The sequence below is a fragment of the Rhipicephalus sanguineus genome, chromosome 9, assembly GCF_013339695.2.
Source record: "Rhipicephalus sanguineus isolate Rsan-2018 chromosome 9, BIME_Rsan_1.4, whole genome shotgun sequence".
Lineage (NCBI taxonomy): Eukaryota > Metazoa > Arthropoda > Arachnida > Ixodida > Ixodidae > Rhipicephalus > Rhipicephalus sanguineus.
In genome coordinates, this window is record NC_051184.2 from 52,482,248 (window position 1) to 52,509,424 (window position 27,177).

At 43.7% G+C, this 27,177-nt stretch overlaps 1 protein-coding gene and 1 long non-coding RNA gene across 4 annotated transcripts in view; one reads left to right on the plus strand and one right to left on the minus strand.

The window, feature by feature from the left end:
- Window positions 1–27,177, minus strand: part of LOC119405138 (U2 small nuclear ribonucleoprotein A') — a 456,304-nt gene that overhangs the window by 233,284 nt on the left and 195,843 nt on the right. The gene's annotated exons all lie outside the window — the stretch shown is intronic.
- LOC125759828 (uncharacterized) overlaps window positions 1–27,177 on the plus strand; it is a 37,950-nt gene that overhangs the window by 5,693 nt on the left and 5,080 nt on the right. Inside the window, exons 3-4 of one of the 2 annotated variants that reach the window (XR_007417530.1) lie at window positions 6,837–7,110; window positions 12,092–12,441. This is a non-coding gene — a long non-coding RNA (uncharacterized LOC125759828). Of the gene's footprint in view, window positions 1–6,836; window positions 7,111–12,091; window positions 12,442–27,177 lie in introns of those variants that run through there. The other variant, XR_007417531.1, reaches the window with a different exon arrangement.

Below are 27,177 nucleotides of genomic sequence, written 5' to 3' on the forward strand. Positions count from 1 at the left end.
TGTTTATCTCTGGACTCTGGCCTCCCTCGTCAAACATGCTGAATGGTACAGGTTATCACTCTGCTTTTCAGTAAACAGCTCTCATTCTCTCTCGCTCTAACTGAATTAAACCAGGAATGAGCTCAAGGAGGATGCAATCACATCCCTGCACAGTGACTATCCAGTAACGAAGTCGCCTTAGCTGGAGTCACACACGTCGAAGTGCGCAGAAACGGAATTGCCGCTAATGAGTAGTCTGTAGTACAAGGACTTGCTTAGAGGTTTAAGGCTGTCTTTCATGTCTGCGCGAAGACACACTTCAGTGGCCACGAGCTGAATACGCTGGACGAGAGACTACGAGAGGATGGAACGAGCACACGGCACATGAAAGACATGTGGGCCTTAACAAACGTAAAGCGAGGAAATCTAGATTATTTTGCCAAACATTAACTCATATATCCCGCAAATAGTCGATAGCTGTAATGTCGGTAAATTCTATGAATGTAGTCAACTTAACCACTTAGCATCAGACGCACCTCCCATAGATAGTAATGCAAGGTTGGCGTCGACCTACTGGAATATAGGGAGTGAATGAATGAACAACTTCATTTATTCCTATTTAAAGAGAAGGGCAAATGGGATAGTGGGTGCAACGTAGCATGCAACAAAGTTTTCATAATCAGGTTAGCCGATTAGAGGCTGCTGGCTTCCCTCGATCGGTCATCACGGCCGTTGCTGAATCACTGCTGCAGAAGTTTAAACGTGGAACAAGGGAAGCGACGACTGCTACAAAGCCCTCAAGGATTAGGCCACAAGTTGTGCCATACATCCATAAGCTCTGGCACAATTTCAAGAAAGGCGCGGGTAGGCACGGTGTACCGATGGTCTTTTCGGCGCCCGAGAAAATCGGGAAGTTGTGCCAACGTATTTGCGATAGCAAAAAAAGCCGGCAGATCCCACGCACTGTGGGAATCGATGTAATGCGAAGCAGCCAGCAAAGAGCTGCATACATCGTCTTGTATGTCATTGAGGAAAATGCGTGTCATGGTTTTCATGTTAACTTCTATTATTTATGTTCGTCACACAGTAACGTCGCGCAATACCAACTTGGGGGTCGATTAACCTAGAGAAACGGCCGCCAGGGCACCATGAGCGTGGCACGTAAGTCATGCTGTACATGACATGTGTGTCATGACTTTCATGTTAACTCGTGTTATTTATGTTCGTCACACAGTCACGTCGCAAGATACCAATTTTGGTGTATATCAAGCTAGCGAAACGGCCGCCAGCGCACCATGAGCGTGGCACGTAAGTCATGCTGTACATGACATGCGTGTCATGATTTTCATGATAACTCGTGTTATTTATGTTCACCACACGGTCACGTCGCAAGATACCAATTTTGGTGCATATCAATCTAGCGAAACGGCCGCCAGCGCCCCATGAGCGTGGCACGTAAGTCATGCTGTACATGACATGCGTGTCATGATTTTCATGTTGACTCGTGTTATTTATGTTCGTCACGCGGTCACGTCGGAAGAGACCAATATTGGTGTATATCAAGCTAGCGAAACGGCCGCCAGCGCACCATGAGCGTGGTACGTAAGTCATGCTGTACATGACACGCGTGTCATGATTTTCATGTTAACTCGTGTTTTTATGTTTGTCACACAGTCACGTAGCGCAAGACCAATTCCGGGGTAGATCAAGCTAGCGAACCGGCCACCAGCGCGCCATGAGTGTGGCACGTAAGTCATGCTGTACATGACATGCGTGTCATGATTTTCATGACAACTCGTGTTATTTATGTTCGTCACACGGTCACGTCGCAGGATACCAATTTTGGTGTATATCAATCTAGCGAAACGGCCGCCAGCGCCCCATGAGCGTGGCACGTAAGTCATGCTGTACGTGACATGCGTGTCATGATTTTCATGATAACTCGTGTTATTTATGTTCACCACACGGTCACGTCGCAAGATACCAATTTTGGTGCATATCAATCTAGCGAAACGGCCGCCAGCGCCCCATGAGCGTGGCACGTAAGTCATGCTGTACATGACATGCGTGTCATGATTTTTATGATAACTCGTGTTATTTATGTTCGTCACACGGTCACGTCGGAAGAGACCAATATTGGTGTATATCAATCTAGCGAAACGGCCGCCAGCACCCCATGAGCGTGGCACGTAAGTCATGCTGTACATGACATGCGTGTCATGATTTTCATGATAACTCGTGTTATTTATGTTCGTGACACGGTCACGTCGCAAGATACCAATTTCGGTGCATATCAATCTAGCGAAACGGCCGCCAGCGCCCCATGAGCATGGCACGTAAGTCATGCTGTACGTGACATGCGTGTCATAATTTTCATGATAACTCGTGTTATTTATGTTCGTCACACGGTCACGTCACAAGATACCAATTTTGGTGTATATCAAGCTAGCGAAACAGCCGCCAGCGCACCATGAGCGTAGCATGTAAATCATGCTGTACATGACATTCGTGTCATGATTTTCATGTTATGACTTGTCATTTATGTTCGTCATACAGTCATGTTACGCCATACCAATTTTGGTGCACATTCGATTAACCAAGCGACCAGGAGAGCAAGAAGTCGTAGGCGGCTAGATAGATAGATAGATAGATAGATAGATAGATAGATAGATAGATAGATAGATAGATAGATAGATAGATAGATAGATAGATAGATAGATAGATAGATAGATAGATAGATAGATAGATAGATTAGATAGATAGATAGATAGATAGATAGATAGATAGATAGATAGATAGATAGATAGATAGATAGATAGATAGATAGAAGATAGATAGATAGATAGATAGATAGATAGATAGATAGATAGATAGATAGATAGATAGATAGATAGATAGATAGATAGATAGATAGATAGATAGATAGATAGATAGATAGATAGATAGATAGATAGATAGATAGATAGATAGATAGATAGATAGATAGATAGATAGATAGATAGATAGATAGATAGATAGATAGATAGATGATAGATAGATAGATAGATAGATAGATAGATAGATAGATAGATAGATAGATAGATAGATAGATAGATAGATAGATAGATAGATAGATAGATAGATAGATAGATAGATAGATAGATAGATAGATAGATAGATAGATAGATAGATAGATAGATAGATAGATAGATAGATAGATAGATAGATAGATAGATACGGTCGCAGCCGCGCTTTTAAATGCTTCGCATTTAAAAGCGCGGCTGCGAGAAGAAGCATGAGAGGCCTTTTGTAAAATGTTCCACGGGGGTCGTGTACTCGATACCCCTATCCTGCGGCAAGGTGTACATCGGTCAAACCGAAAGGTGTTTTAATGACCGGTTAAGGGAACACGCCCAAAAATTAATAAAACGAGATGACAAGTATGCGCACCTGGTTGCGCATGCTATAATGTGTGGCTGTGACGCAGGATTCTCTGAGACAAAGATTCTTGGCAGAAGCACAAGGAAAACTGCACGGGAAGTGTTAGAGGCATTTTCCATAGAAAAAGACAAGGACCGCTGTGTAAGCACCCCGTCGCTATCTCTGTTTCCCAGTGAATTTCACTTCATCATATCTAGACTGTGAGATGGAAGGAGCAGGAAGGAAATGTATGTCTTGATTGTTTGTGTGTTGGCTTTATCTGATGTTAATGCGCGCATGTGCCACATGTATATATTCAAGCCCGTGCGATGAATAAATCAGTTGGAAGTGAGCGCTGTACGTGGTTGATGCCTGGGTGTGTGGGTGTGTGAATGTATCGTGTGGTTGCGCTCTAAGTTTTGGAAATCTTTCATGATCGATGACATAAAGTTGGTCCCAATTTCGCATGGCAATCCCACTCGGGAAAACATTTCCATCAAGCCTTCTGCCACAATTTTGCTCTCAATAGAGGGCAGAGTATAGCATATGAGTACCAGGTAGCAATAACCACTATGGTTGAAATGTATCTGTTGGCCTTATAGGATGTCGGAGACAAAAGGCCGACGATTTATAACACCGATTTATAGCCGGTCTCCCCACCACTATGTCTTGTGTCTGATAAGCCAGCCACAGCTACATTGCGGGTGGTCAGCTACAGGCGGATTTCCCAAACCAAGAAATGACTGAACCTGCCCCTTCGCGGTGCAGGTTCAGTCATTTCTCGCCCAACATCGAACCACATTGTCCGGACTGCGGAGAGGCGTATTGCTCATTGACTCATATGCTCTGGCAATGTCCTGCGTTACGTGACGCAGAGTTCAACAAAGAAGAGGACTGGGAGGAAGCCCTCAACAGCGACGACCTCTTGATTCAACTTCGGGCTGTCCAGAGGGCCTCCAAGAGGGCGGAGACCCACGGTCTTCCAGTCCCTACGTGGGAACGGCCCGCGACTGCTACGGATTCCCCCTAAAAGGGGGCGTTACAACGCAGTTCCTCAAGACCTGACTAAAGTTCTCTGTCTGTCTGTCTGCCCCATAGCTTTAAAAAGCCCCTAAACCACCCAAAGGTCGAAATTTAGTTGTGGTGTTGCAATTGTGCACAAGTCTAGAAAGAACGCGTAGCCGCGAGAATTTTTGGAAACGGTGCCGTAATAGCGGAGTTACACGCGTTTGATGACATGAAAGAGGCCCTCGCTTGTTTCGCTTTTTCCTTCGCTATGCTCCGTTCGTCGCCTCGTCTCTCCTTCTTGCCGAGTGCTCCTCCTCACCGTGCGACGAAGAAGAGCGGCGAGCGCACGTACCTGCGAGTGGGCAAACTGGTATTGTAGATGGCGAGCAGACGAAAATGATGACGTCAAGGCGAACACTAAGGGGCTGAGCACTGCCGAAAGGCGCAAAGAGGAGATCATTTCTTGGAATTCGGGGTGCGACCGCGGCTCGTAGCGCCGCCGCGTTTGGCATTGTTGATCGAGACGGTATTTTGAACTCGATGCACGCATTTACTTGAGTTGTTCAACAAGTTATCGGAGGTGGTTTAGGGACCCGTTAGTCACTGTAACCAACCCACTTCCTGTGCTTTTTTTTTACCATATCACTGAATGCAGAAATAAAACACGCTATCTTCAGTTATGTTTTCTAAACATTATGAGTTGATTAGTATAAGAAATTCATTTAATATACATGCATATTTTTATGGTGTGGGGATTAACATTGCTATTGGAAGACGTATTTACGTTTATTTCTGGTGGGAATCTCCGCTTAAGTTCAATATTTCTTTAAAAATTTTGAACCCGCCTACATTGCTAACGCAACGACGCAAAATATCAGTCATAATCTCCGAACCCCTATGGCTTAGTGCACCAAATGCTTTAATGAGACTATAGCGGCGCAAGTCAATTTCAATTATTCTAAACGTTTTCATTGAAAATTTATCCTAAGAATTACACTAACGAATGCTGTGCATTTATTGTAGTATATTACCTCACACCTAAGTATTCGTCGCCATTCTTTTCCTCTTTATTTTCAATGTGTGCGTCTACTCAAAGAAATTTCGATGGTTTATTAACAGTGCTGAAGGCTTCAGTAAGAACACGATTATGATCCCTTAAGATTCGCACAATCCGATGTAATAATTACGAAATTGTTTATACCTGCTTTTTATCAATTTTTTCTTATTTGTGAAAGTGAGACAAGGTCAAAGTTTCTAACGCCTTTCTTTTAACACGAAACTGTTTTTATGCAGGGGTGCACCAAGACTTTAGTGACGTATTTCCGCCATGGAAATGACGTCTAAAATATGCGCACGATCAGATAGGACAGAAAAGCTAGAAGAAGAAATTTCTTCAACGGGAGTAGAACCCATGGCCTCTCAGTCCGTGAGAGCAGATGCCGGGCACCCTATCCACTGCACCACCGTCCCATGTTCAGGAGGTTTCACAAACGCGCTTTCTTTTATCTCACACGTTCCTCTAACAATGTTCTTGACTGGCGGGGTGTTGTCGCCGTCTGGGAGCGGTAAAGTGAAGTAATACATCATGACCATGGCCTCCGCGATTAGCTCCTGCAACGCGACGTTGCTACGCGTCCGTCCTATTCGGCGTGGTTCCAACAGGAGGAGTGAAATTTTGTCAACGCCTTAACACACCGCGAGGTGCTGACCTTAGCCCAAGCCTCCGCCTCGCTCATAGAATCCATCCATATTATAAAAAGCTCTGCGATGCTCGCCTGCTTCGCCTGGCTGTAACACCGCTTTCCCCGCTTACGCTCGTCACGAAAGAAATTGTGGCCGGGCTAAAGAGGCGACACGACGCGTGTTGCGTTTTCCTCTAGCCCGACCACGGTGTGATTTCTTGCGTTAACTCTCTAATATTCTGCGGGATGGCAACCTCAGCCCAAGCTCAGTAAAGAAACTCAGCGTCCAATAACCGCGGCTCATCTGGCTGTCAAACCACTTTCTCTGATTACCCTCTCATCATTAGCTAATACAACTCATTGATTATGGAGGTTATTGCTTGATTATGGAGGTTAGTCGTCGTGTGCCACCAAGCGTCTACATGGGTGCATCCACGTTAAACAGCTGCCAAACGCTAACAGACATTGTGCAAACTTTCATACATCTATGTGCAACAGTTAACTACTGCTGTGAAGCCAAGGTTCACTTTTGTGTTACACCGATTCCTATGACGGAGGAATCAACCATGTTTTTTCCTTCTACCTTCTGGTTGTAAAGATTAGAATATTCAATCCCATTAATGTGTAATAACAAGATTATTGTCGCTGTAACTTGTCTTACCCCGATGTAGTTAGCAGGAAGTGTTATATAAACAAATATAAGCCGAATTTTCGAACGTCCGTTGAATTAGTAGAAAAGTTGAAGGCTTCTTATACTTCGATTTTCAGCGGTCCACTAAAGGCGAGAGTAGGAGAGATGAACTTCACAAATACTTGCCGACAGCCAAACGCATCTGGATATCCGCCGTGTAAGGACCTTTACTGGTGGTACATCAACTGCAGCTTACTTACCCCTGTTAATCTCCCCATCAACCTGACGGTGCTCCTAAGGGGTAAAGAAAATCACACTTTAGAAGTGGACCTGAATAATGCAACATGGGTACAGTGGAATCCAGACAATCTCACAAACGATACTTACACTACGGAGCATTCAAAAAGCGAGGTACGACTATTCATGGTTTTTCTATCAATAAACCCTTCTTATGTTTTTGAGGGAATCGTAAAGGAACACAGATATATATATATATATATATGAAGGAAAGAAGTGTTAATTTCAAGGGCTCGTTTTCTTTGTTATACACAATATTAATGAGAACTAACAGACAATAATGCCAAGGAAAGTATAGGGGATGTTTTTAGTAATAAATGTAAGGTAATTGTGAAGAAAGAAAAGTAGACGAAAAGATAGCTTGCCGCGGGCAGGGACCGAACCTGCGACCTTCGAATAACGCGTCCGATGCTCTACCAACTGAGCTACCGCGGCGGCCATCCCCCCGTCCACTTTATAGGGTATATGTGTGCATTTAAACGTGTGAGCGTCAGTCAGCGCCGCCAGTAGCCATGACGGCGAGTGTGGAACACTCTTTTTCTGCCTTGTTGGCGTCACGTAGCACGTGAACTTATTACGAGCTGGCAGCTGACCAATAATCCCTCGCATACTACCTGAAAGCATCAAGTCTGCCAGAACGAGACCCTCGCTATGAATGAAGGAAAGAAGTGTTAATTTCAAGGGCTCGTTTTCTTTGTTATACACAATATTAATGAGAACTAACAGACAATAATGCCAAGGAAAGTATAGGGGATGTTTTTAGTAATAAATGTAAGGTAATTGTGAAGAAAGAAAAGTAGAAGAAAAGATAGCTTGCCGCGGGCAGGGACCGAACCTGCGACCTTCGAATAACGCGTCCGATGCTCTACCAACTGAGCTACCGCGGCGGCCATCCCCCCGTCCACTTTATAGGGTATATGTGTGCATTTAAACGTGGGAGCGTCAGTCAGCGCCGCCAGTAGCCATGACGGCGAGTGTGGAACACTCTTTTTCTGCCTTGTTGGCGTCACGTAGCACGTGAACTTATTACGAGCTGGCAGCTATATATAGGAAAAAGGTATACGCGTCTAAAAAACTGTTTGTCGACGTTTCGATCGGAGACCGATCTTCATCAGGATCGGTCTCCGATCCTGATGATCGGTCTCCGATCGAAACGTCGACAAATAAACAGTTTTTTAGAAGCGTATACCTTTTTCCTAATTATTTTACGGCAACCGAAGACAGACTCTTCATAATCTATATATATATATATATATATATATATATATATATATATATATATATATATGTGTGTGTGTGTGTGTGTGTGTTCTTTATTGTATTTCTATGTAACCGATCCTTTCGCAAACTGCGCATGCATGTCTGGAAGCTTCCAGGTTATTTTAGAATCTTCTGATAGGCATGAGCGGGCAAACGAGAACGGTTGAGTTTGTTCTGGAACTAGCGCAGCCACCAGCGATAACACTGGACTCCTCGATGCCACATGTATAAATGCGCCTAGCCGCAGATCAGTTTATCGACGGTCGACGCTCGGTGCGCCGCTATCAGTGTACAGCTCAAATTGCTTGTACGTTGCTCCTTTAATTTTCCGGGCACAGGTTCATATATATATATATATATATATATATATATATATATATATATATATATATATATATATATATATATATATATATATATATATATAATCTATTGGAGCACGGGCAAGGCGATGCGCGGTGGACATTTGTTCTTGCCCGCGTAATTGGCTGTTCCGTGATATCTCAAATATTGTCGCTGCCTGCAGACACGGCGGCACACTGAGAAAGAGGATTGTCTGTTAATTTACAGGAGCATTCAATCTCAGCAGTGCGCGAGAGGAAGAAATACAGGCATGTCGAATCGGCAAAGTTTTACTCTGTCAAGCCGGTGGGCTAATAATGCGGTTCGAGTCGGATACACATAAAGGTGTTAGAAACTACCAAATTTAGGCAAAAAGCGTTATTGTTCGCAAGGACTATAATGCTGGACAGAGCATACTTAAACAAAAAAGTTATTCGAATACGAGGTGCCTGAACTCCCCACCTTAGTTGAGCGAAGATATAACAAGAGACTGCTCTATGAAAAGACTCCGGCCAAAACTCCCACATATTCTCATAGAGCAGAAGGGCAGGTAACTGGCTTCTATGGTGCCATTCTGCTTAGTTTATAATTTCTGGGTGCGTTCTTTTGTCTGTACACCGACAGAAAAACGGGAGATCAGGAAAACATAACTACCGCTCTTGCGCACACCTTTTTAGTTAGTCCCCTAGGGAGCTTAAACTTGGAGGTTTAATTTACCGCTACGCTGGTACAATTACCTCGCAAAACACAATTTAACCTCAAAAGTACAAAGTTTCGACTGTGTTTTTGCAACAAAAGCTTCCCCAATTACAGGTATAATTGCATTAACGCAAAAAGCAGCTATTTATTACTTGCCCTTGCCGTTAACCAATGCGTTAGGCGCTTTTCTGCTGCTATGACCTCTTACACTATATCATTTTGGGATACCTTATTGCGCACTTTTGGATTATTGTTATGCGCGGATGTTTTCACCAGTTATCGAGTGTCTCATCAAACTCGTAGAACTTTCACGGCTTCGTAAATGAGGTGACCATTTCATAGTCTGACCGGCAGATTTTAATCACGGAGTTACTTAGTTGCGTCACTGTATCTTTGTCAGGAACGCATCTATTTTCTCTTTCTTTGCCCGGATTTCCCATTTAATTAAAATGCACATTCAATACGACTTGAAACTACTATGTCCGTGTTCGGCTGCTGACCCGAAAGTTTCAGGCTCGATGCCGGCCGCGGCGGTCGCATTTCGATGGAGGCGAAACGGTAGAGGCCCGTGCAATGTGCGATGTCAGTGTACGTTAAAAGGGCCCTGTTCTGTTTTGCCGCTCATAAGTCGATCATGCAGAAGGGACGGCGCGGCACTGTACGTTATACAAAGCTTCTTTCTCGGCTTTCTCTCTGCATGGTCTTTGACTGTGCAATTATCATTGGAAAGCAAACGGCTTCCTTTGAGCAGCTTGTCTCCTCCGCCGGCCCCCAGGGGCTGCGGTTACGCGACCGTGCTTTGTTTCCCAGAGGCTGGCTCGGGGTCAAGGTCGAAGTGTGGTGAAATGCCGCCCGAACGCGTGGGAAGCGAGGGGGGCAAACATCTCCTGCTCCCCGCCGCCGTTTGAGGGGATGGTGGCGCTTTTATTCACCATTACTTTAACGACCGGCACTGTGCTTTCGGCTCGCTGACTGTAGTGCAGAGTCGAGTCGCAGCAATGCACGGTCCGAATGCGAGAGAGGCGAGGACACGCAAACGCCTTTTGTTTCCCGGAACCGTTTTTACGACCAGCACCGTGGGCTCGACTCGATGAGCGTGGGAGATGGCACGAATGCCTCAGGGCTACGATACCGATATATTTCGACCGTGAGAATCCCTGAAAGCGTGGGATAAGGAGAGGGAGAGCCATGATAAGAAAGAGTGCCAAAACGCCTGTCTAAACTGTAAAGACACTGCTGTCGAGATTAGGGACAGCCCAGTAGGGAGTGGCTTAATCTGAGGGTAAACAGATTGGATAAGAGAATGTTGGGGCGGACCACCAGTGGCCACCTCCCCTATAGTCTTTGTTTATCGCAGGGTACTTAAAGGGACACTAAAGAGAAACAATGAATTGGTTTAGATTGATAAAGTGTGCTCGGAGAACTCTTGTGTAGTTTATTTCACCACCATAGGTTTATTATTAGAGGAGAAAACCAAGTTCAAAGTTTCATTTTTAAATTTCGTGCCGAACTTTGTAATTCGTGACGTAAAAGGTTTCAAAGAGCATTTAACGTATGCTGGAGCCACTGGCTCGACGAAATTTCCACAAACTCGTTATGTTAAGTCTCTGGCCACCTCAGAGGACAATGTACTTCGATTTAACCGATTAGGAACTACGTAGGCCCAAGTAGGCGCCGTCAGAAATATGTGACGTCACGGCAAATGGTGCGGGAATTCCAAGGTGGCGTCGCCACCTGTATTTTCTTTTTGCGCGTCTTCTCGCTTATTAAGCGTCTTCTCGCAGCAAGCGTGGTGTTTTTGGTATCGTGGAATACTACTTTACTAATGCGAGAAAAATCGTTTTCCTCTTTAGTGTCCCTTTAAGACTGGACGGAATTCGTTTCCCTTCAGTCTAGGCTGCAATCACTTAACTGATCGGTCAGTAAGACTCCGTACGATGCAACTTTTGTCTGGGCCGTAACCACTTGGTAGTCGAACAGTGAGACTCTGTTGGTCGTATGTTGTAACAGTGTTCTAGGCTCTAACTTAAGAAATGTTAAGTAGAAGAGTAAGACGCTGTTGATGTCTATGTTATCATCAACGTGCTTCGGCAAGCTGTACATATTACTGTAAAAATTTCGCTCCAATATACCTACAAGTTTTTATTACCTCCAGCCTGCCTCTTGCTTCATCGACATCGATCATCTCCTTGACGGGGCTTCAATCCACATCAAGGAGAAAACGAACAAGAAAAACATAACTGACCCTGCAACGCTCGTGCAAGTAGCCATTAAATGGTTGCACTAATGCAGCTTATGGCCTCTCGCATCGACCGCCGCAAAAATATTTAGGATCCGTAAAGTACGGCCGGATTTACAGACGTTTGTCGCAACCTGCGATTTCTTTCTCTGTTGTCTCGTCCCGACGAACGCGCTGAAAGCTAAGCAGGGGGGGATAGCACGGGGGAAAGAAGTCACGTCCCGCGCGCGTCATGATCTTAAGCACATTTTCCTTTTTAACACGAAAGTGTTAAAAGCCGAGGTCCACCACAATGCCGAGGTCCACCACAGCTATAACATCTGGCTATAACATGTGGCTATAACATCACAAAAAATTTTCCATTATTCCGGCAGTAAAGAGTACTATATAAATAAAATAACACACCAAAACTTACAAGATATAGTAACCACGTGGCAGCGTAACGTTCAGACTTCTAGATTTTTGGTTTATAGCATGAATAGTAAATTCTATTCTCAGTTTTGGTCTCACTGTAGCTTTTTTCTGTCGATTCAGTCTAATTCTTTTTTATTCCAGAGTTGTGACTTCACAGTTCAAGTCACCTTAGAAGGGCAGTTCTCTTACGAAGTTCAGAAAGCAAGAGGGGACTTTCCGAAGAAAGATACTGTATCTGTTTCATACCTCGCAAGCCGTGCATCAAGGTTATCTCGCCTAGGTTCTACAGGCTTAATGTACAATATTGAAGGACGCCATAAGCACGAAGTATTTTGCCCAGACGGAAAAACACGAACGAATAAATCCATAAAGAGCACACCTAATAAAGGTAATAAAGGTAAAAGGAAACACAAAAGAAAAGTTACGTGAAGCTTAGTTACAATATTTAATATATCTTTTCGCCCATTCAACATGAACATTAAAAGACTAAAAAGTTCAAAATTTGCGTGATCTTTTTTTCGTTCGTTCATAGGCTTTACCACGGTCACATTTATTTATTTATTTATTTATTTATTTATTTATTTATTTATTTATTTATTTATTTATTTATTTTTATTTATTTACTTGTTTGTTTATTCATTCATTTATTTATTATTTATCATTGCTTTTGAATAAGCCAGTCTATATGTGCGGCAGGTACCTGATTATGTTTCTACCATACAGTGTGCATGAAAACTTGTGTCTGAAAATGCTCAAAAATAAGTGGAATATGATATTAGCTTTCGGCCTTCATAATTACTTTTTTTATGCAGGCAGGCATCTTAACACGGCTATAGACATCAATTAAGGCGCTATCTATAGAGAGTAAATGATCTAGCTTTTAAATTAGATGAGACGGGCGGTCAGGTTAAATGGGATAATTGCAGTTTTAAATGCCAAGCATTTCTTAGCGAACGTCTGCGACTTTGAGCGTATCTATCTATCTATCTATCTATCTATCTATCTATCTATCTATCTATCTATCTATCTATCTATCTATCTATCCGCCTACGACTTTGTGCTCTCCTGGCCGTTTCGTTAATCGGATGTATACCAAAATTGGTGTGTCATAACATGGCCTTGTTACGAACATAAACGACAGGTCATATCATGAAAATCATGACACGCATGTCATGGACAGCATGATTTACATTCCACGGCCTTTGGGCTCCCTGGCCGTTCCGTTAATCGGATGTATACCAAAATTGGCGTGTCATAACATGGCCTTATTACGAACATAAACGACAGGTCATATCATGAAAATCATGACACGCATGTCATGGACAGCATGATTTACATTCCACGGCCTTTGGGCTCCCTGGCCGTTCCGTTAATCGGATGTATACCAAAATTGGTGTGTCATAACATGGCCTTGTTACGAACACAAACGACAGGTCATATCATGAAAATCATGACACGCATGTCATGGACAGCATGATTTACATTCCACGGCCTTTGGGCTCCCTGGCCGTTCCGTTAATCGGATGTATACCAAAATTGGTGTGTCATAACATGGCCTTGTTACGAACATAAACGACAGGTCATATCATGAAAATCATGACACGCATGTCATGGACAGCATGATTTACATTCCACGGCCTTTGGGCTCCCTGGCCGTTCCGTTAATCGGATGTATACCAAAATTGGTGTGTCATAACATGGCCTTATTACGAACATAAACGACAGGTCATATCATGAAAATCATGACACGCATGTCATGGACAGCATGATTTACATTCCACGGCCTTTGGGCTCCCTGGCCGTTTCGTTAATCGGATGTATACCAAAATTGGTGTGTCATAACATGGCCTTGTTACGAACATAAACGACAGCAGGTCATATCATGAAAATCATGACACGCATGTCATGGACAGCATGATTTACATTCCACGGCCTTTGGGCTCCCTGGCCGTTCCGTTAATCGGATGTATACCAAAATTGGTGTGTCATAACATGGCCTTGTTACGAACATAAACGACAGGTCATATCATGAAAATCATGACACGCATGTCATGGACAGCATGATTTACATTCCACGGCCTTTGGGCTCCCTGGCCGTTCCGTTAATCGGATGTATACCAAAATTGGTGTGTCATAACATGGCCTTATTACGAACATAAATGACAGGTCATATCATGAAAATCATGACACGCATGTCATGAACAGCATGATTTACATTCCACGGCCTTTGGGCTCCTGCGGCCGTTCCGTTAATTTTATATATACCAAAATTGGTACGGCGTGACAAGAGTTCATGACGAACATAATGACAGGTCCTAACATGCAAATCATGACGCGCATGTCATGTGCAGCATGATTTACATGACATGGTCTCGGGGCGCTCGCGGCCGTTTAAATGAAGGGATACATACGAAAACTGGTATGACAAGACATTTCTGTATTGCGAACATAACTGACACGTGGTAACATGAAAATCATGATATGCATGTCATGTACGACATGATTTACATGCCACGCTCATGGCGCACTCGCGGCCGTTTCGCTAGATTGATATACACCAAAATTGGTATTGCGCGATGTGACTTTATGAAGAAGATGAATAACAGGTGGTAGCATGAAAATCATGACATCCATGACATGTATGTCATGATTTACATGCCACGCTCGTGGTGCATTCGCGTCCGTTTCACTTGCGTGATGTAACCAAAATTGGTATTGCGCGAAGCGACTGTATGACGAAGGTAAATGAGACGTGGTAACATGAAAATCATGACATGCATCACATGCACGACATGATTTACATGTCATACTCATGACGCACTCGTGCCGTTTCGCTTGCTTGACATACACCAAAATTGGTATTGCGCGACGCGACTGCATGACGAACGTAAATGAGAGGTGGCAACATGGAAATCATGACATGCAGGTTATGTATGTCATGCTTTACATGCCGCGCTCATGGTGCATTCCCGGCCGTTTCGCTATCTTGGTATACATCAAAATTGGTATTGCGCGACGCGACTGCATGACGAACGTAAATGGCAGGTGGTAACATGAAAACTATGACATGCATGCCATGTATGTCATGACTTACATGCCACGCTCATGGTGCATTCGCAGCCGTTTCGATAGCTCGATATACACCAAAACTGGTATTGCGCGATGTGACTGTATGATGAACATTAGTGACAGGTGGTAACATGAAAAACCATAATATGCATGTCATGTATGTCATGATTTACATGCTCTACTCATGGTGCACTCGCGGCCATATCGCTTCTTTGATATACACCAAAATTGGTATAGCGCGATGTGACTGTATGACGAACATAAATGAGAGGTCTTAATATGCGAATCATGTTATGCATGTCATGTACGGTATGATTTACATGCCACTATCATGGTGCGCTTCCGGCCGTTTTGTTAACGTGATATATACCAAAATTGGTATGGCATGACACGAGTGCGTGATGAACATAAGCGACAAGTCATGCATTTATATACCAGAGTATGCGTTTCATTGGCATGGTGTACGCTAGATTGTGCATGCATGCGTGCATGGCAAACATGCGATATGTGGTGGACTAGATGCCATGGCATGAATGATTTCATTTGGCTCAAAGACAAATAAGGCGATGTATGCAGCTCTTTGCTGGCTGCTTCGCATTACATCGATTCCCACAATGCGTGGGGTCTGCCGAATTTTTTTTTTAAGTAAACCTCATTGAAGTTTTGAGATTTGCGAAAAGTGGTCACAGCTCATTTTTTCGGGTGATCCAATCCGACCATGGTTTCAGAACGGCGCAACAAGGAAGACGAAAAGATGAAAGATCAGACGAACACGATCAGATGATGAGACGAAGGCGATCAAATGATCTTTCGTCTTTTCGTCTTCCTTCCCTAGTGAAAAATTTCGTATGTACGAAAGATACGGATCCGTACATACAGAATTATGGTATTACGGATCCGCATGATACGTATCCGCACGATCCATATATATGGTTTCCGCATCAAAAGCTCCGTATATACGGCATCCATATATATGGAAATATGGTATTACGGATGCCGTATGATATGGATGCCATGCGGAATTGTGGTCATGCGGAAACTGCAGGACGCAGTTTTAATATATTCGGTTTCCGCATCGGATCCCATTAGGATTTCGTACCGTCCATTTGGGGATACTAAAATCTATCTTCTGTAAGGTGAAAACTGACTTGTACAGTAGTTTCTGATATCTCAAATCGAGCAAACAATATTTATTTTACATGTGTACAAGTAAAAACAGTGTATTCTGAGAAAAGACGCAATCAAGTCCCGGCACGCACAACCACGCAAGCATCTTGACGTCTTCTCCTTACGCCACCAGTTGCAATGACATCCAGCTTGTCTGCCAGGTATCAGCTCACGCTCCGGTCACCGCTCTCCCATGGAGGAACGCCTTCCACACTTCTCCACGTGACACTCAAAAACATCTGAAATAGGCCAGAAGTCAATGCTACGTGAGCAGAAAGACAAAGTATTTTCCAACGGGAGAGTTAGGTAGATGTGCTATTTGCAATAGTGCTAAAGCCATGACGCATACAATAGGCTCATCGCGTTTTAAACACTGATATCTAAAATAACTGCCCTACTAAGAATGTAAATGGTGCAGTACAATTAAGCAACTGTTTATTAAGTGCCACATAATGATCTCACTTTTTGTTTGGGAGAAAAGTTAAATCAGACTTCAGCGCATCATCATGCAAGATTAAAGCTTCAAGAGAACAAACATATTAAGGAACAATAAAGTTGCAAAGCGCAACTTTAACAATCGCTGCCATGATTATAACCAAAGAATCAGGCTTAGCACAGGCAACGTTTGTTTTTAAGGCCTATGTTCACTCAGCTTTGCATGAACTGCACCGCAAAATGCACAGCACATAACACAAAAATGAAAAGCACAAAAAGGAAACACCCCTTTTAGTCATCTTTAATGCCTTTGCATTTGCCTCTATATACACTGCATTTTATCCAGGTCAGTGGTTCCCAAATGTGAGTCCACAAAGCCATTTCGGGGGCCCGCGAAACTTTTTCTAGCAAAAAGGGAACTTTCTTTTTAGATGCACACTACGTCCCGTCAGAGCGGCCCCTTCTGAATTTTAGTATGCTTCACCGCATAACGCGCTTGTATTGCGGCCGAGCTGACTTATGTTTACACTTCTCCATGAGATGGCTGTGAAGCTTTCCTTGTAGTTTTCTACGACATATGCACGCGAGGATACCTTTTCTACCCTTGCGCACTTGAAAAGAAAACACAGCTAGAAACACGTTGAATGTGGCTGCAGACGGCAGAACTTATTGACAAGGTGTTGAGATCGAATTGACATTACACTTTAGTTTGAGCGTTGTTTGCCAGGGGGAAATAAAAGGCATCCATTTCTTGTTGCATATTGTGCTAACTCATACCCCCTCCCCATTTCTATCACTGCAAGGTGTCCCTCACCACTTCACCGGCCCGCAAGGGGTCCCGAAATATATCTTGCTTAGAACCACTGATCTAGGTAGTTTGTGTCAAACAATTCAGCTGAATACGCACTGTCCCTGAAAAAGCAATTCAGTCGCTGCGAACAATTAAAGGAGTTAAAAAAAAACCAAAGTGCATGGAGGCATCTGTCATTTTTCCCACTGCCATTTTTTTATTGTTCCAAAGCTCAAACTGTCACCTTTCTGTTATTGCCATCCTCACATACAATGGCTGCATAGGAAAGCAAGAAAAAAAAGACAGGTCTGATAAAATTCACAATGTACGCAGACATTTGATTGGCTCTTACTATGGCAATTTGTGCACCGACACTCTGGTGGCAACCGATGCAATCAATAAAGTGCTCGCCTGCTTCAAAAGCTTTGCTGATCCGCAGTTTCCATAATGGATAAATTCGTGACTGTAAATAGCAACGAACCGACTTTCGTTTTGAGAAGTTCAAAGCCAGAGCCGTGTAGCAGTACACTAAACGAAACCTTTATTTGATCATGTGCAGCAATAGAGAAAAAAACTTATCTCGAGACTGATGAGCCCGTGCTCCCACTGAACTGAAAAAAGTTCAAGGCGTTGTGCAATCCCCACATAGGCACCTTAGTGATAGCAAATCCATGTGTCCACAATTCATGCACTGAATGAGGCAACACAAAGGTTGAGTAGGTGAGAGCACTGTCGATGTATCTGTGCTCATTTGTACACCTCTCCACGCAGCCACAGTGTCTTTCTGTTGCGAGGTACAGTAGAAACACACCGTTACGCTTCTCACTGCTGTGTATACCCGGCTAGTATGCCATTTTCGACCGGCCCCGGCATAGCTGCCACAAGATCCAATGTATTGCGGAACCGTTCCTGTATGATACGTCGCGAAGTGCGTCCGAGCCGGCCGAGCGACCACTGAAGAGAGCGACCATATTGACTTTTCACGCTGCTTGGTCTGGCATGACTGTTAAGCCGCATGAGTGTCGCAAGCGATATGCATAACGTACTTTCGGTTTCCGCACAAAAAAGCATAGCATTCAAGATTCATAATGCAATGATAGCATCTATATATGACGTAATTATTTTTATACTTGTTTCGTGCTCGCGAAAGAAAGGCCTTCAAGACTGACGTTTGTTCCCGATGTCGCATTGACGTGGACTCATCATCATTGTTATTCTTGAAGGACATTGCGCAGTTCGTGGTCGGATTCCTCATGCTGATTGTGTTGTGTGTGCTTAGTTATTTGATGCTTACAACTGTTGGTGCCAAAAGAATCCCATATGTTGATTACATATCTGTGGATGATGCCGCTTTCAGCTCTGTGGTTCTATCCATCAACGAGATCATGGCTGAGTGTGCGCCAATGGGTACACCAGTGACAAAGCTTAGCAATTGATGAAGCAAGGATTATTTTCTTCAACGCTTGCTTTTGGGTGTACTCTCACGAGGCATTTGAACATCTATTACAAGCCATGGTGGTCTGACACTATGCCAACAGTGTTAAATTATTGCTTGGAGACGGTGACGCATCTGGTGAGAACCTCGCAAAAGTGTCGCCAAAAGTGATCACTTGCAAGGTGTCGGCCGTGGTCGCACTAGATTTATTAAAAGGAGATGACACTGCAGGTGCTCGAAGAACTTTTAGCTCTGCTCAGGCATGAGTAAACGCACCAGGCAACGTCGCATGGTTTTTTCAAGCGTGTAAACATTAAAATAAAATTCTGTACCACTATAACTTTTTCGTTTTTCCTGTTTTTACGCTCTTGCATTCTCTGGCTTTTACGTTTACTTCTTGCGGTCCCTTCAAAAACATAATAGCGGGGTTCTACTGCAAGGTGCATCTAATGTCATTGTTAGAGAAACGACATAGAATAGCACCCCGTTCGAGCACAATGAGAGACTAATTTTCAAACTCAATTACGCAGAAAAAAAACAAAGCACAAAGCAAAGCAATAGACATCTGGCAACCTAACTGCCATCGCAGGATGGGAAGTTCAGAGTGCGCATTACAAGGGAAGAACGATAATAAAATTTGGTTGACAGAATTAGTGCTGCAATCGTAAGGCAAGTAAGTGCAACATCTGGTTAACTCTAACCAGCATAGGAAGACAAATTTTATAACACTGAATCCCGAGATCCAATACCACGAAATGCAGTAAGGACTGTCTGTGGAATGAGAAGAAACATTTCAAATGGCTACGATAAAAAAGTATGCTTATTTAAATTTCCTTTTCGCCAGTATCTTCAACTTTTCAATGTAAACATGTGCCCCAGTCTAAGGTGTATAAAATATTTATGTACAGCTCACACCATTTATAATGCAATCGTTTACAGTGCAGGACCGGTTATAATGCAGTTTGTTCTGACTTCAGCATACCCTCCCATAAAGCACCATGTATACACGCATACCGCTTACTGTGCAGTCCCCCCACGTGAAACACCGGCTATAAGGCGTCTGCCGCAAAATTCTCAGAGACACGAAGCAAGTGCGCTTCGGATCAGCCTGGGAGAGAAGAACCACAGCGTTATGGAGGATGAGACAAAGAGTGAATGAACGGGAAACAGTGGAAGAAAAAAAAAGAAAAACAAGGGGGGCATCATGGTGTGAGGAGGGGGAGTGATTGCCTAGGCAACAGAAAAGCCTTTGCTCCCTTTGCTCTGGCTGCTTGTGTGTGCGCTGCGCTCTGACCCAAGCAACGCAGGATGTTGAGTCAACGTTGTTTGAATGCAACGAATGTCAGCAACGTTAAACAGTGAAACATCACATTGCATTAACGTTGCTGGCGCTACGTTGCCTTAACATTGTATTTTTAATGTTGCAACAACAATAAAATGATCACGTTGTCTTAACGTAGTGTTTTTAATGTTGCAACAACAACCAAACAATCACGTCGCCCTAACGTGGTGTTTTTAATGTTGCAACAACAATCAAATAATCACGTGACATCAACGTTATATATAGACATCATGCCAATGTTTAAAAGTTAACGTAGAGGCCACATAGAGAAAATAATCTCTGAAACATCCAATAACACAAATGGGAACCTTTTAGACTTTTGTGCATGCTCATATTTGAATAAAGGTTGACAATGGCTAGTTGGTGCAGTTTAATAAACGATTGATGAAGCACGAACAACTCAGACAAGAGTTAGAGCTTAGCATTTCTGTCTGTGTTTTTCACACTCTTAATCTTTCTATGGATCACATACAGCTGGAGCCTATGCTGCCCTTTTATATTTGTAACTAAATGCAAAAACACAGTAAATTCACATGTGTAAAAGAGTTGTGCAAGAGCATTCAGCCTTTTATGACCTTGTTAAAGGGGTTGAGACCAAATTTTCAGGCAATAAACGACCTGCTGTAGGCTTCCTCTCAACATGTATGCATACAAACTTGTAGAATACCGTAAAATGCCGAGCAAGTGCCCTCCGCCCTTTTTCGGGAGATCTGAAATAAGCGCAAGTGACCGAGCAAGCGCCCCCCCCCCCCACCACGGCCACTTTTTTTTAAGACGAGCATCGCTTGTGTAAAAAGAACCACAAAATTGAGTAGACTGAATGCGTATATAATGCTGTTTATAAAATTCTGTTGTCATGTAGCCAGTCGTATATTGGTTAAACCAATCGCTTCTTCAATGGTTTGACAGTGACGAGGGAGAATAAAAACAGTAAATCAATAAAGCATTCCATTAGAAACATGGATGTGCATTTATTTTTAGCGGCTCTCCCGCCGCCATCTTGAATTTCGGTCCGGGACCGAGCAAGCGCTCCCCCCTCCAAATCTGGTCGGATTATCCTTCACCGTAGGGGGGTGCTTGCTCGGCATTTTAAGGCACAGATGCCTGTCCATGTTAATAACTATACTGTGCAGTCGTAAAAATAACATTCGTATGTTGCAATATATGTTTTCACTTTTGCTTTAACATTCAGCATGTTTGGGACGTTAAACTCCAGATATTATTATTAACATTCAGCATCATCATCAGGGCAGGCCGTCACCCTGGCGTCGTGTTGCAACTAGTTTTGCCGCCCAACCCATTCTGGGTCTTTTTTAGTAATAAAACGCAACTAAAGGTGTCAGATAGTGTGAAACGGCTCACAAAGAAGTAAGAAGAGCCGCCCAGTAGCAATCAAGACCAGGGCGCATTTGGAATGAGCAAACTCCATGACTATGCAGCAAGAGAACTGTTGTGACAACGTTGCCCGAGTGAAATAATGGTGAGCAACATAGCGACTGAGCCATCGCAGAGATGTGTCTCACAGGACACCTTCAAGGCAACTGGAAGTCCTTAAAACAGGACTTCAAATGTACGACAGCAAATGGTCAAAAGGACAAGTCAGATTAACGAAAGGTTGCACTGCTGTGACTATTGCAGGATCAGGTGTCATCGATGTGTACAACACGGACTTGGGTGTGCCAACACTGACAGAAACTGAAAAGGTAGTCGCCACAGTGGTAGAGGAATTTAATGGCTACTTGGCGCCCAGAAAAAATTAAGTCTACACATAATACGTATTACCATGCAGGAAGCAAAGCTGGGGGAACCCTTCAGCACATTTCTCACGGACCTCAAGGCAAAGACGAGACTAATTACAAAGGTCAGCGATACAAGATGATCCACAACCAAGTCATTCTCGGGATCAGCAATGAAGAGGTACACATAAAATTGCTGAAACTGGAGGACCCAAGCTTGGAAACATCTGCAAAAGTACCTCAAGCATGAAACGTTCGCGAGTCAACTAGAAGCATTCAGGCAGAATGCCAGCGGGTCCAAGGAAGAGACAGACTCTTTGCACGTCGTCAAGACAACCAAGCACAAGCAACACGCAGCGACGCCATCCTCTGAATGTGGAGGTACTGTGAAATGTGCATGTTTTTGTACAAAATAAAGTTTCAACAAAATAAAACAAAACTTTTTTTAACAAAACCACTTTGCTAGGCAATACAAGTCCTGAGCAAGCACCTGAGCAGTACACAAGAGTGGATCGAGCCAGGAGCAAGTACTGTACTAAGAAAAGAAAAAGGATCGCATCTTTGTTGCGCTTCACATTACAGAGAACAATGAAAAGATGAGATTCCAAGTTGACAGCAGCGCATCAGTGAATGCAATTCCTAAAAGCTATGTGTGAAACAAGCTTGAGGAAGTGCCTTCACACTTGATAATGTACAACGGAACAATCATTGTTCCAAAAGGGAAGTGTTGACTTCATCTCAGAAATGTAACAGAAAATATGCTCAGTCAAAATTGTCAAACTGGACAAGCACTTTGCACCTTTACCTGGAAGAGAAACATCAAAGATGGGACTCAATGGTGAACTACATGTTGATGTCTGCACTTGGACAGAGCTCAGCATCATAGAAGAGCACTATTGCATGCAGATTCCCAGAAGTCTTTAAAGAAAATCAAGGAAACTTTCCAAGAATGATACATTTCAGCACGTACGCATGTGACACCTGATGGTACATAGAAGCGAAAAAGCACTGTTACTTGGCTTGCAGTTACACCTGAGGTGTCAACTACTAGCCAAGTACCACTCGGCATAAAGCCACAGCTACCGTACGTCCTACAAGAACTCGAAAAGAAACAAACAATTGCCAAGGTGTATCAGCTAACACCATGGGTGAGCTGCGCGGTAATTGACAAAAAGAACTGTGAAGTGCGAATCTGCATCAATCTGAAAACGTTCAACGAAGGAGAGAACACCCCCTGCCAGTGCTAGAGGATATCTTACAAGAACTCTCAGAAGCAAAGGTGTTCTCCAAGCTGGATCTAAAGAATGGATGCTGGCTTTGCATTCTGGATGAAAGTCGAGTCAGCTGACAACGTTCCGGAACCCATTTGGATGGTACACATGGCCTTGGTTACCATTTGGTTTGGCTGTGAGCAGATTTTTCAGAAGCGATTCCAAACAGTACTTGATGGCCCAGAAGGCGTCACCTGCCGCAAACGACATACTTGTGTATGGTACTGGAAATAACATGACCCAGGAAGACCATTACAGGAGGTGGAGGCTGAAGAGGCTGCTCAAGAGATGCACAAAGGCATCTGCATCGACAAGCAGATGCTAGAATCAAGCACAGGACAAGTGATCTTAGGTCACAAGCTCACCATCAAAGGACTCATTCACCCTGATAAGGCCAGAGCCACCGCTGAAATGTTACCTCCCATGGATGCAAGTGGTGGACTTTGTGGTATAGTGAACTACATTGCTAGATTTTCCCCGGGCATATTGGGAATTTGATGGAACCAACCAGAAGCCCAATGGCAAAGTATGCTGAGTGGACACGAAAGGTCTCTTCGATTTGGCTTGCACTGCCTGCACTAGTTCTGGAAAGTGCCGTGGCGGTGTGAAGCGGTGCTGTAGCGCGCAGCGCCGGTTCAGCAAGTGCAGGTGCAGCCGCGACACTGGCGACACTACCACGCGGCGGCTACCACCAAAACGAAGATGCAAGAGCAGGCCGTGTTGGTCGAACAGCCGACGCCAAAACACTGCCGCGGCGGCACTCTTCGTAGCTGCCGTATGGAACTGCTCGACTCTGCAGCGAGGACGATTCGGACAATGGCGACCCTCACAGCGACTCCGAGGAGGAGTTTGACTAGGGACCGTAGTTTGACGGTGTATGTGTTTTGTCGCCTGCATGTTGGTACGTGAAGATGTAACTCCTGTTCCCGGGTACGAGAACGTCGTCGGCAGGTTCCATGAGTGTAATTTCAAGAGACTGTTCAGACTATATAGAGGCGTTTTTACTGGTTCAGCGGAAAATTGCGCTGGTTTCGGCCTTCTATGAAAGTGCGTGCGAGGCCATACAACAATAAAAAACGAAAGTATCTGAGGTCCTTTGACCGACGCTAAGACGACTTGACGCGAATGTTCAGTTATCTTGGAAAGTGTATGTTTGCAAATTTGTGTTCAAAGGGTTTTACTGGCGTCGCCACTTCACGCTAGACTGAACCAATGTGGCAATTCTTGTAAACCATTAAGACAGACGTATGCGCACGCTCACCTGATGAATACATTTTTAAACTCAAAAGTATTTCTAGAAGGCTTCATATCGCCTCAGGTTCACGATTTCGCAAAGCCGAACTGAGAGAACAGCATCGCGAATCGCGCCACATCTTTATTACTTTTTTTTCACCGTGATGTACGGTGAATTTTTCTGCTCACGAGACATGTAAAAGGTCCGCCTTAATAGCTGCCGAAAAGACATGGCTAAAATTACCCGTCAGAGTCAGCAGTTTAACTTGCATTTGCACGCCCTGAACAACACGCAGCGTCGTCTGCTCTAAGCTTGGGAGGAGGAAGGGGCACACGCCATGCTGCACTTCTTTGCACCTCTTCTTCAGCGAGTGCAGGCCGGCAGAGAACTCGTGCAGCACTACGCTTGCACCTTGACAAAACGAGGGAACCGGTGCAGAGGGCGTGCGCGGCACCAGCAAAACGAGGACGGTGCTGCACCCGTTGAACTGGTGCCGCCGGTGCAGCCAAATCGAAGAGACCTGATCAAACCTGTGAAGAAGAATCTGCACTAAACATTACCCCCATCAGTTGTCATTGTGTCTTTGCGAAAAGGAGAGAGGACGTCTTTCGCATGTGTCTACCCGGAAGCTTGCATTCTCCCACACATTCCTTCGACCCTCCCTAAACAAGGTAGCCCTTGCATGGCTTTCCCTTCCTTTACCTTTATGGAATTTCATAAAACAAAATGGGAGCAAAGCCAGTGAGGCCAGCGCCAACTGAGTGGGACGCAAAACGGGCTGCCCCAGCGCCGAGCGGGCCACGACATCCTTGACCTCTTTCATTCAGCCACCACTAATGGAGGAGGAGGTCCAGGGTTTTCGAGAGCACACACCGAACAGAGTGACGAGAGTTGAAGACGACTTTGTAAACTTCATACTCACTGTACATATTGTAAATATAGTTGTTCGAAAGAAAAAGAATCCCAAATGTTGGGCCCTAAGCTCTAAGGTAGCTGTATCTGTCGTGGTGGTTTTGACATCTACGTAACGAGGACCCCAAGTCACAACAATGCTTAGAGGAACTATGGTGACAAACCAAAAGACAATCGCACTAGTACCTCTACTGAACGCGTTTTCTATGTTTGGAGCAAGTATGACATGCACAACGGTGTCACTGCTTCTCTAACATACCGACCAGCTTTTCTTCCTTCATGAAAGTCTTAAATAGCAGCAGATGTGGTACTGTCAAGCAGTAGTGTGTCATGATGCACAATTTTTCAGTGGCATATTTGCTACTCAGCAAAGCTGCTTTTTCATCTTTTTGCAAAAGTGAACAGTGGTACATTTCATATTCTAAAGATCTTCGATTCCCACTTAGATTTCAATGACCAAATTCAATTGAAAAATTTGATATTCGCACACCCTTAATATTACAGAGATATTAAAATTAGTTAATGTGCTACAGTCACATGAATAACCCGAAACACAAATTTTCAACATTGCATAAACTGTGTATGAAACACCAATTAAAACGAAGTATGTGAGCTAGTAAGTGAGTTTGTGCTACTGAGCACAAATTGAGACAGAACTAGTGATGCAGAACTATGGTACTATCTATACTATCGATAGGTAAGTCACTATCGAACTATCGATGGTAAAAAGTACCATCAATAGCGCTATCGATAGTAAACTTGATGGTACTATCGATAGCATAAAATCATCAGCGCGAACTCATCGCAGAATAAACTTGCTTTCCCGCACACGATACATAGTGGAGCCGGAGGAACAGGCTGAAGGGCAAGAAAGTTGACATGCTTGTGTTCTTCACCAGAGTGCTTTGCTGACACACTATCATAAAGTCAAACTGTTCAGCTGTTGCAAAAAGGAAGCCATTTACATATGTGGTGGACTGCGCGGCTTCAAATGTATACTGCATTTTATGATTTCAAAATAAAAAAAATATCAAGAACTAAGTTTGTTAATTGCAAGGTGTAACTGGTCACTTTTGGATATCAATTTATTGATGGACATTTTCTGCCATTTTCACTGCAGATACCATTTATTTCTGTCGCAAAAATTACTCATAAATTAAGCGAAGCTGATACTAGGCTACTGCGAATATTTTGGCAATATGGCCGGCCAGCAACAGCATCATTATTCGCACCACTATTGATAGTATTGTCTCGTGATTGTGACGGTGAAGAATGCTGCAGCAAGACTGGGAAATACGCAGCTCTTAATTTGGACGAACTTGTGCCCACAAAATCAAAACTCAAAATACAAGCGATACCATGCTGTGCACTGATAGCGGCGAGAACAGTCGTCGGCTGTCAAGTAATCTGTTCATCAGTGCACCATCAGTCATCGTGCCTTCTATACATCAGTCATCGAACCTTCCAGCGTTATCGTTGCAGTGCTCACGTAAGCTCTCGAATAAACTTGACTATTTACGTCCGACGCGTAATCTTAACAGAAAGATCTCAAGCAATCATGAAGCTTCTCAAATATTATGGCGCTGTCTGCGTCAAATATTGCTAACACTCTTTGTAGGTGAAACCCGAATACATCAAAACAAAGCAATAAAGACATGTGGCAGTAATATTAACGATATTAACGGCTAGTAATATTAACGATGGCACTACCGATTGCACTATCTAGAGTTTGTCGATGGTAATATTAACGATAGTTGGTTTACATTATCGACAGTTTCAAAAATACTATCGCTAGTCAATTTACCGATACTTCTGCATCTCTAGACAGAACACAAA